We start from the raw sequence: 16,929 nt of genomic DNA on the forward strand, positions 1-16,929 counted from the left end.
ACTGGATGAAGCACGAGCTGGAATCAAGATTGTGGGAGAAATACAAATAACCTCAGATATTCAGATGACAACACCCTTATGGCAGAAAGCAAGGAAGAAATAAAGAGTCTCTTGATGAAAGTGAAAGAGGAGAGTGAAAAAGTTGGCTTGAAACTCAACATTCAGAAAACTAAGATCATGGCATCTGGTCCCATCACTTCACGGCAAACAAATGGGGAAACAGTGGAAACAGTGGCTGACTTTATTTTTTGGGCTTCAAATCACTGCAGATGGTGACTGCAGCCATGAAATTAAAAGATGCTTGCTCCTTGGAAGAAAAGCTATGACCAACCTAGACAGCAAATTAAAAGGCAGAGACATTACTTTGCTAACAAAGGTCCATCTAGTCAAAGCTGTTTTTCCGGTAGTCATGTATGGATGTGAAAGTTGGACTATAAAGAAAGCTGAGAGCCGAAGAATTGATACTTTTGAACTGTGGTGTTGGAGAAGACTCTTGAGAGTCCCTTGGACTGCAAGGAGATCCAACCTATCCATCCTAAAGGAAATCAGTCCTGAATATTCATTGAAAGGACTGATGCTGAAGCTGAACCTTCAATACTTTGGCCACCTGATGTGAAGAGCTGACTCACTAGAAAAGACCCTGATGCTGGGAAAGATTGAGGGCAGGAGGATAAGGGGACTACAGAGGATGAGATGGCTGGATGGCATCACTGACTCCATGGACATGAATTTGAGTAAACTCCGGAGTTGGTGATGGACAGGGAGGCCTGGCATGCTGCAGTCCATGGGGTCACAAAGAGTTGGACACAACTTAGTGACTGAACTGAAGTGAACTAAGAAAAAGTCAGAGAGCTAGCTAAATATCTCTTTGCCTTGTGAGGGCACAGTGAGAAGTTGGCTGTCTGCAAACTGGAGAAGGGTTGTCATCAGGAATCCTATTATGCTGGTACTTATGTTGGGTTTCCAGCCTCCAGAGCTGTAAGAAATAAATTTCTGTTTTTTATGAAGCACTCTATCTATGGAACTTTGTTATAGTAGCCCAAACTAAGGCAGTTCTTATTCAAAACTGGCCTTATATACAAGATTTCAGCTATTAATATATATGGATTTATATATATGTACCTGTGGAAATAGAATATACTATTGATCAAAGTAGAAATTTATGTAAGTTTTATTCAGCACTTTCTTACATGTCTGTAATGTTAGATACTAATTTAGACCTGGCATGATACTGGAAGATAATTCTCCATGAGTCTTGTGTTTCTGCATGTCTTACCAGTGGAGGCACTGAGAGATTTTGTTTTGGATTATCTCTTCAAGAATGTTTGTATAGCAAATAGCCTTGGAAGATAGATAGTGCTTCCCTCCAGAACAGAAGGAAGGTTTGTTGTATAATCAAAGTAAAGTTTCTGTCTGGGGCAAAGGGCAGATTTGCTGGCATCCTATTGTAGAAGACGTAAATTAGTCTTGAAGTTCCTCATCTGAGATGCAAATTTACCATGTATACGTCATCTACTTAGCCCACACTACATTGTTCCTGTGGAATTTGAGAGGCAAATGGAATTGATATGAGCATGAACTTACGCTTCTTTCTACGCAGTGAGTAACAGAGTTCAGTGTCTTTGAACCAGGAATCTGTGTCTTCTGTAACCCTCCACAAAAGTGTGGCAGGTTAACTTGTTAAATAGCAGATAGGACAAAATCTCAGATATTTCACAATTAACAACAGTAGAATAAACAAGACAGTGCCCCTTTTCCTATAGCTTAAATTCTAACTGGAAGTTGATATTGACAAAAACAAATAATCAGTAATTTCACTTCACTTGAAAAAACATTTGATGTGCTCTGTCAATTCGGCAACCCTATGAACCATAGCCAGCCAAACTACTCTGTCCATGGTATTTCCCAGGCAGGAATATTGGAGTGGGTTGCCGTTTCCTCCTCTAGGGGATCTTCCCAACCCAGAGATCCGATTTATGTCTCTTGCATCTCCTGCATTTCAAGCGAGTTTTCTTTACCACTGAACCATTCAGGAAGCCCACTGAACAGATAACTGCTTTTATTCATTATTATTTTTTTTATTTCTTAATTCTTTATTCAATTTGTAAAGTTACACCCCACTTACAGTTTTTAAAAATATAGGCTATATTTACTGTGTTGTACAATGCATTCTTTTTTTTTTTGCAAAAGACTTAAAAAAATTTTTTTTTTTATTTTTTAACTTTACAATATCGTATTGGTTTTGCCATATATCAAAATGAATCCGCCACAGGTATACATGTGTTCCCCATCCTGAACCCTCCTCCCTCCTCCCTCCCCATACCATCCCAGTGATTTTGGTCGTCCCAGTGCACCAGCCCCAGGCATCCAGTATCTTGAATCGAACCTGGACTGGCGACTCGTTTCATATATGATATTATACATGTTTCAATGCCATTCTCCCAAATCATCCCACCCTCTCCCTCTCCCACAGAGTCCAAAAGACTGTTCTATACATCAGTGTCTCTTTTGCTGTCTCATACACAGGGTTATTGTTACCATCTTTCTAAATTCCATATATATACATTAGTATACTGTATTGGTGTTTTTCTTTCTGGCTTACTTCACTCTGTATAATAGGCTCCAGTTTCATCCGCCTCATTAGAACTGATTCAAATGTATTCTTTTTAATGGCTGAGTAATACTCCATTGTGTATATGTACCACTGCTTTCTTATCCATTCATCTGCTGATGGACATCTAGGTTGCTTCCATGTCCTGGCTATTATAAACAGTGCTGCGATGAACATTGGGATACACGTGTCTCTTTCAATTCTGGTTTCCTCAGTGTGTATGCCCAGCAGTGGGATTGCTGGATCATAAGGCAGTTCTATTTCCAGTTTTTTAAGGAATCTCCACACTGTTCTCCATAGTGGCTGTACTAGTTTGCATTCCCACCAACAGTATAAGAGGGTTCCCTTTTCTCCACACCCTCTCCAGCATTTATTGCTTGTAGACTTTTGGATCGCAGCCATTCTGACTGGCGTGAAATGGTACCTCATAGTGGTTTTGATTTGCATTTCTCTGATAATGAGTGATGTTGAGCATCTTTTCATGTGTTTGTTAGCCATCTGTATGTCTTCTTTGGAGAAATGTCTATTTAGTTCTTTGGCCCGTTATTTGATTGGGTCATTTATTTTTCTGGAGTTGAGCTGTAGGAGTTGCTTGTATATTCTCGAGATTAGTTGTTTGTCAGTTGCTTCATTTGCTATTATTTTCTCCCATTCTGAAGGCTGTCTTTTCACCTTGCTTATAGTTTCTTTTGCTGTGCAGAAGCTTTTAAGTTTTATTAGGTCCCATTTGTTTATTTTTGCTTTTATTTCCAATATTCTGGGGATTAAAGATCTAAATGTTAGACCAGAAACTATAAAACTCCTAGAGGAGAACATAGGCAAAACACTCTCCAACATACATCACAGCAGGATCCTCTATGACCAACCTCCCAGATAACTGCTTTTAAAAAATAAAGCAGGTAGCACTTGACCTCTGGAATGACAGAATAAGGACCTCCAAATATCTACTCCTTACAGAAGTAATGAGCACACTGGCAAAAATTATCAAAATTAGTATTTTCAGAATTCTGAAAGTTAACCAATGTTTTGCAACAATCTAGGAAGTTATTATTCAAGAAAAATGGTTGAATCTTAATATGAACAGCAAGACTTGTAGGGTTTTAACTTGTCTTAACTCCATTTGCCTTCCCTTAACTCGATCGTAGTCTTAGCAGAACAGCCTCACAACAATATAGCTGTGAAAGCCACCAATGTAACAGCAACTGGAGGGGGCAGAATGAGTTTGAAGTATCCAAAAATCTCCCCACACATGGATTATTATATCTGATTTATCTGGCAGGTCTCTGAAAACCTGTTCTCTTGTCTTGATTTAATCTGACAGAGTCTTTACCTTGAATGAGCAGTCAATCCACAAGGCAATTTTCAAGGAAAATTAGTGATGATTGTTTAATTTTAATCTATCTGAAGTAACATTACTGGCTGGGACTAATAAGTTTACCAACAAACTTATAAGAAAAACTGGAGAAAAAGATGTCAATATGTTATTGGAAGGGAGAATCCCTTCCAGAGCCTGAATGGGATCTTGCCTAATATATGGAAATGACTTGTCCAAGGAAGCACACGTGCTGACAAAATAAGAGACTTTATTGGAAAGGGATACCCGGGTAGACAGCAGCAGGGTAAGAGAATCCAGGAGAATGCTCTGCCTTGTGGTTCAGTCTCAGCTTTTATGTTAATCGGGTTAGTTTTTGGTTGTCTCTGGCTAATTATCATGCTTGGCCTGGAGTCTAACTCAAGGTCATTCCTGGTGGCACATGAATCCCAGCCAGAATGGATTCTAGCATGAATTGATCTGGAATCAAGGTTGGTTATCTCCTTTCTCTTTTGGCCCCTGCAGAATTGTCCAAGTTAGTTTTCAGTGGTAGCACCATGTTCCTTATGGGGACCTCCTGTTGTGAGACAACACAGGCAAGTGGGTCTAGCCAAAGTGGGTGGTTTTGGTCAACAGTCACCTAACAGCTAGAGGCCTTGAAAAACCTCAGCTTATTTCTGGAATATTAGAAGATCATGCATCAGGCTGTGCACTCAAAGGCTGTGTACATACCTGGGAAAGGCCCCAGAAGCTCTCCTTTTAACTGACCTGGAAGTGTTTCCAAAGCAAAAGTGAAGTCTAAGGTGGAGTTAGAAAGTGTGTGCCTAAGAGGTAAAGTTATGCCCCATACACATAGAGAGACCTTTGGCAAAAGTTGGGATATTTAAAGAAATCTCTTTAATCATTAACTGACCATTAAGTTAATTGAGCAGTGACTTTAGTGATTACACAGGAAAATAATACATGTGTCATAGGACTAGTACAGGGTATCACTCAAAACTAAATATCTGTGACAATAAATGGTGATTGGAGGTTATGATTAAACTTGTTTTACTGTTATTGTTTTGTTGTAATTATTGCTAATATAATTATTATTGCTTTTCTTATTCTCCTCCTCCATCTTCTTACTTTCTTCTTTTTATTTTATTATTATGTCTTCAAGAGACAGTAGTATATATATATAGAGATACTGTATCAGGACCTGTCAGCTATATATATTTTTAAAACAGAATTTCTGCCTATTTCTTTTTAAGTATTTATTTTTAACTAAAAAAAATGCATTCACATTGTACACACATCAAACATTTTAAACTATAGTGAATATATTTCTCTTTTGTTCCCAGTCACTGCCCAATTAACTTCTATTCTATCCCTCTAACAGGTAACTTGTTTTTTACTTCCTGCAGACTTTATATAAAATTTTAAAATGTGCATATATGCCAATGCAAGTATCTATTTTTTATCTCCTCTTTTAAACACAAATCCTAAATACTTTATTGGGTACCATATACTTTGCATTTTTACTTGCTATATTTTGAGATATTTCCTTATAAATATATAAAAAGTTTGGGCTTCCCAGGTGGCCTAGTGGTAAAGAATCTGCCTGCAATACAGGAGCTGTAGGAGACTCAGGTTTGATCCCTGGGCAGGAAGATCCCCTGAAAGAGGGCATGGCAACCCACTCTGGTATTCTTGCCTAGAGAATTCCATGGTCAGAGGAGCCTGGTGGACTATAGTTCATGGGGTTGCAAAGAGTCAGACACGACTGAAGCGACTTAGCATGCACACACACATATAAAAAGTTTGTTTTTACATTTATACAGTATCCAATTGTATGGAAATATAATACCATAAGCTGCTACTCCTATAGTTTTTCTTCTCAGTAATTGAAACTATATTTTCATTTGCTAGAGTCGAACACCTTTGTGTCATATTTGACTCTTTCACATTCCACATTCAATTCCTCCACAATTTTTACTGGTTTTACCTCCAAAATATAGTATCAATTTTTTTCTCACTAATTTCACCACTTATACTTCTGTCCCAAGCTATCACTGTATTACTTGACATCTTTGTCTCACAGGGACCCCAAAGGCTTTTGCTAGTATGCCCCAAAGACAGTGGAGAAGACACCACACCCAGGTAGTTCCCCTATTAACTAGACCAGCTGTACACCTTCTGGATCTGAACCTAATATATTTTGCTCCTCTGCTAGCTTGCAAAATTATTCAGACAAACCAATCACATCCTCAAGATGTGAATGGTGGGGGGCACACGTCACTCTTGGTACTGTAAAGCCTGCCTCCTGCAGCCCCTGCTGATTCACTCTATTCCCAAGTGTAACTCTCATGTAGCCATGTGTGGTGTGTGGGGTCTGCTCTACCAGATTATATGTTTGACTAATAAACTGCTGTCAATCTCATCGGTCCAGGGTTGAATGTCATATCTTCAACCATTTGTATTATTTAGAGTATGGAACTCATCCTTCACCAATGGGATAAATAGGAGGTAGTAAGAACAATAACCATCTAGTTTAGTTTTCTCTTCCATAATTATCATGTTACCTGCCTGAAGTCTCTTTTTAATCTGCAGTCAGTGTGTTGAAAGCATGAATAAAATCTTGAAAATCCTCTGCTGTAACTCATCCAATGGCTTTCCATCTTGTAGAGGAAAAGCTCAAGTCCAAACAGAGCTTGCAAAGCCTGACATGTTCCAGCCATGCTAGACCCAGCCATCTACAGCTCCTGTTCCCATTCAGTCTGATCCAGACAGTCTTAACTTGTGCTGTTCTTTCTTGGTATGTTTTCAAACATGGGCTAGTGGCAGCAATCCATTGAGTTCAATAGAAACCACAGCAATTATTTAGATGTTAGAGCAATAAATATGTTTTTGTTTTTTTTTAGGGAGCAGTTTTTTATTTTTTGTCACAGATATTTTTAGCACATGGTGATAATAAAAAAAAACAATCAGTTTCATTATTGGTTTAAGACTTTCTGTTGACGGTGCACACTTTATTGCCTACAACTATAATGAACTACTTGGAGAAGGCAATGGCAGCCCACTCCAGTACTGTTGCCCGGAAAATCCCATGGATGGAGGAGCCTGATAGGCTGCAGTCCATGGGGTCGCTAAGAGTCGGACACGACTGAGCGACTTCACTTTCACTTTCCACTTTCATGCATTGGAGAAGGAAATGGCAACCCACTCCAGTGTTCTTGCCTGGAGAATCCCAGGGATGGGGGAGCCTGGTGGGCTGCCGTCTATGGGGTCGCACAGAGTCGGACACGACTGAAGTGACTTAGCAGTAGCAGCAGCATAATGAACTACTTACTTCCACTGACCATGCCCTCCTTTACTCTGCTCCTGTTTCCATTTTATAGGAATTTTATTGACTATTCCCTTTACCTAAAATCTTTCCTCTGAATTTCTTATGGCTTATATATTTACTTTTATCAGGCCTTTACTCAGATGGTGTTTTCTTATTAAGGCCTCTATTAATACTGTGTTTCAAATGGAAATCTTATTGCCATTCTCTAACATGATAGACATTAAATAGAAAAGGCTTCAGATTCAGAATAAAATGTTTTGTAAATATTTATTATTTTTTTCCCCTTAAAATTGTGTTTGGTTTTATTCTAGAGCCCCAATTTATACCTACATCTAAGAAATAATAAAAGACAAGAATTTTCATAAGAAATTTGTGTGAAATCCAAAAAGGCCGTCAATTTAATTACATACTTCATTAGATACAAATTAACCTTCAGACCTTTAACTTGAGTAAAGCTGAGATGAGAATATCTGAAGAATGCGGTGTGCTTTGCCTCTCCTCCCAGACTTTTGATGCCACTATCTATTATGGAAGCACCCAGAATGTATTGATAATGATAATTATGATGATAATAATTGAGTCAGTTACCATAGGCTAGACACACTTTACATACTTTATTGAATTATTATAGTAATTCCACAAGATTGGTATCATTATGTCCCTCTTATAGTTGAGAAAAATGAGGCCAGAGTTATAAAATCCTTTGACTAAGGTCACCCATCTAGTAATTGGCTATCAGGGTTTTCATTTAGGTCTATTTCCATCAAAAGTCCTTGCTCTTAATTGGATTACTATGTGTCCCCTGTGTGGAAGCAAACATGCCAGAAGAGCAAAGGTTTGTGTCAATAATGCTAGAATATCATTATAGGATAAATGAGAACACATCTATATTCAGTTTAAAGTGGAAAAACAAAATATAAAACTTTCGTTCATGGATTTGGAACTAGCAGTGCAGGGGTCTGTGACTTGCAGTCTATTTATTGATAATATGACTTACAAACATTCATCTTTTGACAGGTAGAAATACAGCTCCTGATCCGACATTAATGTAATAAATTTAAATGCTACTAAACATTACTTTGGTAATGGCAAACCAAAGGTCTGCAGTAATTTGCATGAAATGTATAAATAAGGGTTTTGACTTACATGTTGTCACAGGCATAAATTTAGTTTACTCTTTCTAAAAGCCAGAACTGGCTATGAACATTAAAGATGACTTGTATGACCATGTTAATCTCTCCACCTCATATTTCAATTTTTATGGGAACTTTATTGCTAAATAATATATCTCCAAGCTCTCCTTTTGTAGTTCTGCTGCCCATTACTTGCCTAAACTACACTCTGTCATTACTTTTAGCAGTTTTATGCCTCATATACTACACAGCCCATGATGGCTGTCTTCCTAATAAATTCTTCATCACTTTCAATATAATCATCTGCATTGCAGCTTCATTAATATCCTTTCATTCAAAGATCCAGGTAGGCAGCATCCCACTGAGTAAAAGGCTTTAAAAAAATTAATTAGGCCATGGGAACCTGCTTCTGGGCTTTAGTCAATGTCATGAAATAATGCAGTTACTAATATAATACTGGTGGCTTTTGAATAACAGATTAATTAGGAACATCCTTATATGGAGTCATAAATGGAGTATTCATGGCATGATTTTCACTGCAACGATAAAATGCAAAAACTCAATACTCAATCAAGTTTAAACCTAACCTTATTACCTTGATGTGTGTAGGTTTCTGAGACTCAGAAACACACTCCTGCCAGAACTTCTTCATTTAAAATTAACTCACATGCCTGTGACTCCATCTACTTCAGTAATTGAAGGTAATGCAATCACAGGTTTTGCCTTATATCTCCGGTACTCTGGTTTACTGGGGTCATTGTTTGAGGCAGAATCACTTACCAGCTAAATTGTGTGTGAAAGGAGGGCCAACGCTCCCTTTTCATTTTCTTTCAGGGTATGTCTTGATGATGTCTGGGGAAAGGGCCAAGACTATCATATCTAAGAGACAAGTGTTTGGAAATTATTGACTTATAAATGGAAAGGATGCTGGTATCTTCAGCTCTAAATTAGAAACTCCATTAAGAAAAAAGAAATTCCATTGGTTGGAGGGAAACTTAGGAGTGGATAGGTAGTGGTGAATCAGAGGTGATAATATTTGGGGGGTAAACCCAAACTTAGCACATGATAAAGAGGATTTTTCAATTAAAAAGTCAATACATGGTATAGATGCATGCTTAGTTTTAATGTCTGTTTAGGAGGTGACTTGGTAAGGAAAATCGTATTTTGATTTTGTAGGGCTTAACTAAGACTTAAATAAGAACTTAAAAATAAGAATTTTAAGTATCTAATTTTTAAGAAAATAGCCAACTAGGCAATGTGTTGTGATTCTGAAATACAAATGTGACACTATCAGTAATTTGAAAGTAAATCAGGACATAGTTATACATAGAATTCTACAAAAATGAGAATGAGCAAATGATATCACTATACAAAAATATGGATGAAGATCACAAGTGTAATACTGACAAAAAGAAGCCAGACCTAAAAAGAGCTGTGCTATATGACTGCATTCATATAAAGTTCAAAAACAGGCAAAGTTGAGTGACTCCGTCAGCTCCAGCTCATCAGTTCAGTTCATTCCCTCAGTAGTGTCCAACTCTTTGTGACCCCATGGAGTGCAGCATGCCAGGCTACCCTGTCCATCACCAACTCCCAGAGCCTACTCAAACCCATGTCCATGGAGTCAGTGATGCCATCCAACCATCTCATGCTCTGTCATCTCCTTCTCCTCCTACCTTCAATCTTTCCCAGCATCAGGGTCTTTTCTAGTGCGTCAGTTTTTCACATCAGGTGGCCAAAGTATTAGAGTTTCAGCTTCAGCATCAGTCCTTCCAATGAATATTCAGGACTGATTTCCTTTAGGATAGACAGGTTGGATCTCTTTGCAGTCCAAGGGACTCTCAAGAGTCATCTCCAAAACTACAGTTCAAAAGCATCAGTTCTTTGGCACTCAGCTTTCTTTATAGTCCAACTTTCATATCCATACATGACTATTTGAAAAACCATACCTTTCACTAGATGGACCTTTGTTGGCAAAGTAATGTCTCTGCTTTTTAATTTGCTGTCTACGTTGGTCATAGCTTTTCTTCCAAGGAACAAGCGTCTTTTAATTTCATGGCAGCAGTCACCATCTGCAGTGATTTTGGACCCCCCCAAAATAAAGTCTCTTACTGTTTCCATTGTTTCCCCATCTATTTGCCATGAAGTGATGGGACCAGATGCCATGATCTTAGTTTTCTGAATGTTGAGTTTTAAGCCAACTTTTTCACTCTCCTCTTTCATCAAGAGGCTCTTTATTTCTTCTTTGCTTTCTACCATAAGGGTGTTGTCATCTGCATATCTGAGGTTATTGATATTTCTCCCGCAATCTTGATTCCAACTTATGCTTCATCCAGCCCAGCGTTTCTCATGATGTACTCTGTATATAAGTCAAATAAGTAGGGTGATGATATACAACCTTGATGAACTCCTTTCCTGATTTGAAACCAGTGTGTTGTTCCATGTCCAGTTCTAACTGTTGTGTCTTGACCTGCAGACAGATTTCTCAGGAGGCAATTCAGGTGGTCTGGTATTCCCATCTCTTTCAGAATTTTCCACAGTTTATTGTGATCCACACAGTCAAAGGCTTTGGCATAGTCAATAAAGCAGAAATAGATGTTTTTCTGGAACTCTCTTGCTTTTTCCATGATCCAGCGGATGTTGGCAATTTGATCTCTGGTTCCTCTGCCTTTTCTAAAACCAGCTTGAACATCAGGAAGTTCACGGTTCACATATTGCTGAAGCCTGGCTTGGAGAATTTTGAGCATTACTTTACTAGCGTGTGAGATGAGTGCACTTGTGTGGTAGTTTGAGCATTCTTTGGCATTGCCTTTCTTTGGGATTGGAATGAAAACGGACCTTTTCCAGTCCTGTGGCCACTGCTGAGTTTTCCAAATTTGCTGGCATATTGAGTGCAGCCCTTTCACAGCATCATGTTTCAGGATTTGGAATAGCTCAACTGGAATTCCATCACCTCCACTAGCTTTGTTCGTAGTGATGCTTTCTAAAGCCCACTTGACTTCATATTCCAGGATGTCTGGCTCTAGGTCAGTGATCACACCATCGTGATTATCTGGGTCGTGAAGATCTTTTTTGTACAGTTCTTCTGTGTATTCTTGCCACCTGTTCTTAATATCTTCTGCTTCTGTTAGGTCCATACCATTTCTGTCCTTTAGTCTGCCCGTCTTTGCATGAAATGTTCCCTTGGTATCTCTAATTTTCTAGTCTAAAGACTAGAGAAAGATCTCTAGTGTTTCCCTTGGTATCTCTAATTTTCTAGTCTAAAGACTAGGGAAAAGTTCTCTAGTCTTTCCCATTCTATTGTTTTTCTCATGGAAATCACTTATCTGATTTCAACTCCTATGTAGTAGGTTTGACTTTTATAAAACGTCACACAAGTAGAATCTCATAGTAATTAGATTTTTTTATCTGGCATCTATCACAAAACTGTTTTTAAGATTGACCCATATTGTTGCATAATCAGTAGTTTGGTTCTATGTATTGTTCATTTATCTCATTGCTGCAAATCTTACTGCATGGATGTGCCATGGGCTGTTTATCTATATATTTACCTGTTGATGGATGTTTGGCTTCTCTATAGATTTTGACTATTATGAGTAAATCTACTATAAGCATTTGCGTAGAAGTTTTTGCATGGACCTGTGTTTTTAGGTTTCTTGGTAAATATCTAGGACTTAGATTGAGAGATCTTATATTTAACTTTATTATTTTATTCACTCCTGGAATAATTTATAGTCTGGAAAAGGACAGATGAACCATGATCAAAAAACCAAGTGAGGACTTTTAAGGAAGCTTTGACTGAAATATTAAGAAAAACACCTAATTCAACTCCAGAGAAAAGTGAAACCAAGGGAAAATAAAGTCTTAACTGATGTTCTGAAACTGGGCATAAGAGAGTGTGGGAGAATGATCCTCTAGGCATGAAATCTTAAGAGCTCTGAATACAACCAGGGCTTCAGCTGATCCAGAGCTGGGCTGAACCAGATGACCTGAGGGCCACCCGGCAAGCACACTGCAGTCTGTCTGGCTCCATCAACAGTGAGAGACCTTCAGCTCTATCACAGCATACTCTCCAGTTGTCCTTAAAGCTCTTCAGTTCGAGGAAGTGCCTGGCACGTTTACTCTTCTGACTGGAGGGGAGGTATGTCACCTGGATGGTTGTTGGGGAGACTTCAGGAGACTTAGGTCTTTGGCTGCTGACTGATGTTGTCGCTGAGAGCTCCCACTTTGTGCTTTGACCACTGTGGCCAGCTCACTCAGGGCCTCCTGATAGCGCAGGTACTCAATCAGGCCAAAGACCCCTGTCCCATAGCGGGCTGTCTCATAGCCATCCAGCAGGGTATCAGTGAGGGCCTTGCGCACACCCTTGAAAGGAGTACTAGTGTTTCCAAGATCTAGCAGGTAGCAGCAGAAATTCTTGCCCATTAAAGAATGGGGATGCCGGCCTTCGGCATGAAATGGGATCTCAGAGGCACGGATAGCATCTAGAGCTTTCATCCTGTATAGGTAGTTGTAGCAATTTTGATTTCCCTGGGTTTCCAGCTGTAGCAGTCTTGCATCATCATCTGCAAGAAGCTGAGGTTCATACGTGATATCCTGAACCTTGGACAGTTGGGTATCAATCTCCTCTTTTAAGTCGTTGGGGGCATCGTGTCCCACAGGGACATGAGGTTCCCTTTGGGATTTCATTGCAAAGCTCATGTTTTGCCTCTTCACAAAAATAAATAGCAGTACAAACACCAGGCTCCCGTAGGCCATCACCAGCACGACATTCACGCCAGACAGCCAGTTACTGACGGACGCCATGGCCTCCCCACCCGGTGCGGAACTGCTCCGGTTTAACCCGCTGCCCTGCCTCGTCAGCCGGGGCCCCGCTGAGGCAACGGCGCCTGGATTTCCTGAACCTCCCCGGCCATTTCCTTACGGGGATAGACCAAGGCTGACCAGGCCTGAAAACATGGCAGATGGGGGAGGGGGTGGGGCTAGGAAAGAAGAACCTATATTTAACTTTAGAAGGAACTGCCAAACTCTTCTTCAATGTGTTACAACATTTTGCATTCCTGCCAGAAATGTATGCATGTTCCAGTTGTAATGCAACTTTGTAAACTCTTTGTATCACCTGTTTTTTGTTTGTTTTTTTAAGCCATTTTAGAAGCTGTGTAGTGGTATCATTGTGGTTTCAATGGGCATTTTCTTACTGAGTAAAATCGTTTTAAGTATCTTTTCATATGTTATCAACTGTTAACATTTTTTTCTTTAGTGAAATATCTGCTGAGATATTTTACCTGTTTTAAAAATTGTGTTGTTTGTTTACTTCTTATTGTGGTAAATGTTTATATATTTTAGATCAAAGTTATTTAATAGGTAGATACATGTTTTGAAACTTTTTTTCCTATTAAGTGTCCTATGCTTGCATTTTCTTAACAGTGGTCTTTCAAGGATTAGAAGTTTCAAATTTTATTAAGTTCAACTTATGAAAATATTTCTTTTATCATTCATGAGTAAAGTATATGATCCATTTCAAGTAGTTTTTTATATGGTAAAGATAAAATTGATGTTTATTTTATTTTTCTTTTTGCATGGTGGTCTAATTGCTCAGCACAGCTTGTTTGGAAAGACTGCACTTCCTCCATTGAATTATTTTGATATCTTTGTCAAAATCAATTGACTATACACATGTTGGTCTACTTGGAAACTTTTTTTCCTATTGATTAATGTATATAATCTATAGCATTTTCTTGAGTGTTATAACTTCCTGTCTAGTTTTGAGATCAACCAGTGTGAGCGCTCAAAATTTGTCCCCTTTCAGAATTATTTTACCTATTTTAAGTATTTCTTCAAAAACAGTTACACAGGATTTTGATTCATACCCCTTTGAATCCATAGATATACTTAGGAAGAATTCACATGTAAACATGTCTTCCAACCCATGAATATAGTATCTCTCTTCATCTCCTTAAATCTTCTTTAATTTCTCTCATCAAAATTTTTCAGTTTTTGGTGTAAAAATTTTGCATGTATTTTGTTATCCTTAACTATTTCAGATATTTGACATTGCTGTAAATGGCATTTTAAAATTTAAGTTACAAACTGATCATAACTGGTATATAGATACGCTTTTGCTTTTTGTGTATTCGCCTTGTTTCCTATCACCTTTCTTTTTCTCTATAGGTAGTATATCATCTTTAAATAAAGATAGTTCTATTTCTCCCTTTCAAATTTCTATGCCTATTCTTTTCTTTTTGTAAATTGCACTATGTTTTTTATTGTATTGTCTTTGTCTATGTTATTCTATGTTATATATGGTATGGATATAGTTGTGTTTCCTTCATTCAATCCACTGGATCAATTTGCCATGCATTTTCCTTCTAAATATATTATAAACCCCATAATGAATGGTTAGCAGTTTATCTGCACATAGCAAAGTATTTTAAACTGATAAAGATCAGAAATTAATTCTTTTAAGTCATTTACAGTGTTATTCATTTGTGTTTATTCAACTATTTCAAGTGGTATCATCATTCTTTTGCCTACAAATCTTTCATTTATTTTTTGTATTACAAATATACTTGCAATGGAGTCTCTCAGATTTTACTTGTCAAAAATATTTTATCTTACTGTAATTTTTAAAGATGTTTTTCCTAATTGGAAATAAACATTATTTTTGTTTTCTTTGAACACTTTTAAATATCACTCTATTATCTTCTGACTTGCATGGTTTCTGACAAGGATTCTTAGATTTTATGTTTATTCATATTTGTGTAACATTTTTTCTTTTCTGGCTTCTTTTAAGATTTCCTCATGATCTTTGATTTGATTATGGGTGTGTGTGTGTGTTTATTCTACATTTTGGATTCTCTGAGGTTTTTATATCATTGATGTCTTCTATTAATTTTGGAAAATTCGTAGTTGTTATTTTTTCAAATATTTATTCTGGCTTATTTTTCTCTCTATTCTCCTGGAACTCTACTTTCTTATACGTCAGATCATTTGTTTTTGTCTCAGAGTTCTTCAGGTCTATTTCTCTCTCTTTGTCTGTTTTTTTTTTTTGGTTAATTTCCATTGTTGCATCTTCATGCAGCAATGTGTATTCACTTAACTGTGATCACTTTTCTCATAAATCTGCCAAAGGGATTCATTATCTCTGAGTTAGATAAACTTAGATGAAGTTTTAAAATTTCTAGCATTTCCACTTTTATTTTATAGTTTTCAACTCTGCTGAAGCTTATCATACATTCATGCATGCGGTTTATCTTTTCTACTAAAATGCATTTTCAATTTTAATTATTGTTATTATTTTGATTGCTTCTTTTTTCAGTTTTGGAAAAAGTTATTATGTTAACATATATTTATAACATACAATTTTGTAGTAATAGTTATTTTAATGCCCTTGTCTAATAATTCCAACATCTGTGTCATTGCTGAGTCTACTTTTGGTGATTGCTTTGTCACTAGAAAATGGGTCATTATTTTTTGACTTTAAAAATTTTATGTTTGCATTATATGTAGAATTGCTATGGAGATGTAACTAAATGTGATTTGATATGGACAAGCTTTTTTTAGGTTCTGTGTGACTTAATTCATTTCAATCAGTAGTTGGGATTGTTTGAGTTTGTTGCTGTTTTTACCCAGAGTTCACCACAGGCTTCAAATTCCTTCAGTGGTAGTGTTAAAAGATGAACTGAACCATTTAAAAATTTTAAGGGTTTCTTTGAGGAAAAATCTATTAGAATCAGGTAGTGCCAAGTGAGAGGTAGTGAGCGTACCACTTACAGGAGCTCCAAAGAGACTTTGATATGGAAAAGGCTGAAACAAAGCAGTGATATTATTGATTGACTGTAGATGAAAGCCAAGTTGGCTATTTGGGATTAGTTGTCCTTAAGTTTTTAGTTTAATAACTTTGAGGTATTTATGGATTTAGAATTTGGTTTGCTCAGGTAAGATGTTTTGGCGTTAGAGTTAACTTAGCCTAGTGGCTTCCTTGTTTAGTTAAACTGTGGATTTCTGCTACCTTACATTTAGTGAGGGTCCTTAGGTGCCAGAGGATTCTCTCAGTGTTCCTTCTCAATCCTGTTTTCTCTAGTCCCCCAAGACTGACCACCTTGCTGAAGGCTCTCCCTTCTCACTGGTAGGTAAACCATTAGCCTTTTAACTGGTTCCTAGAATCCTGGCTGGGGGAGGAGGCCTTCTCAGTTTATCTTGTCCAGTCTCTATCTGAGGCAGTGCCTGTGTACCTAGGCTTTTTCGGAATTTCTATATTTCCTTTATTCCTCCAGGTTACCACCATGTATGGTCTGTGATATATGGGAATCTTGGGTGAGACAGATTTCTGCCCTTTCACAAGCAGGTCTCTGCTTGGTGATATATTTATAATGTCAGGATCCTAAGCCCAAGAGGTTTCCTGCCCCTCCTCTGGTGACACAGTTTTAGTTTTACCCTTTTGTAGGAGCATTGGATCTTTGCTTGGTGCTTGAGAGTGGGAAGGAGATTTCCCTATGTTTACACAAAATGCAGATACAGACTTTGACAGAAGATACAATATTGC

General features: G+C 37.8%; 1 pseudogene; it reads right to left on the reverse strand.

Annotated features, from left to right (window-relative positions):
- Positions 1-12,339: 12,339 nt before the first annotated feature.
- LOC102390352 lies at positions 12,340-13,190 on the reverse strand (annotated as a pseudogene).
- Positions 13,191-16,929: the final 3,739 nt, after the last annotated feature.

Source organism: Bubalus bubalis, chromosome 15, assembly GCF_019923935.1.
Source record: "Bubalus bubalis isolate 160015118507 breed Murrah chromosome 15, NDDB_SH_1, whole genome shotgun sequence".
Lineage (NCBI taxonomy): Eukaryota > Metazoa > Chordata > Mammalia > Artiodactyla > Bovidae > Bubalus > Bubalus bubalis.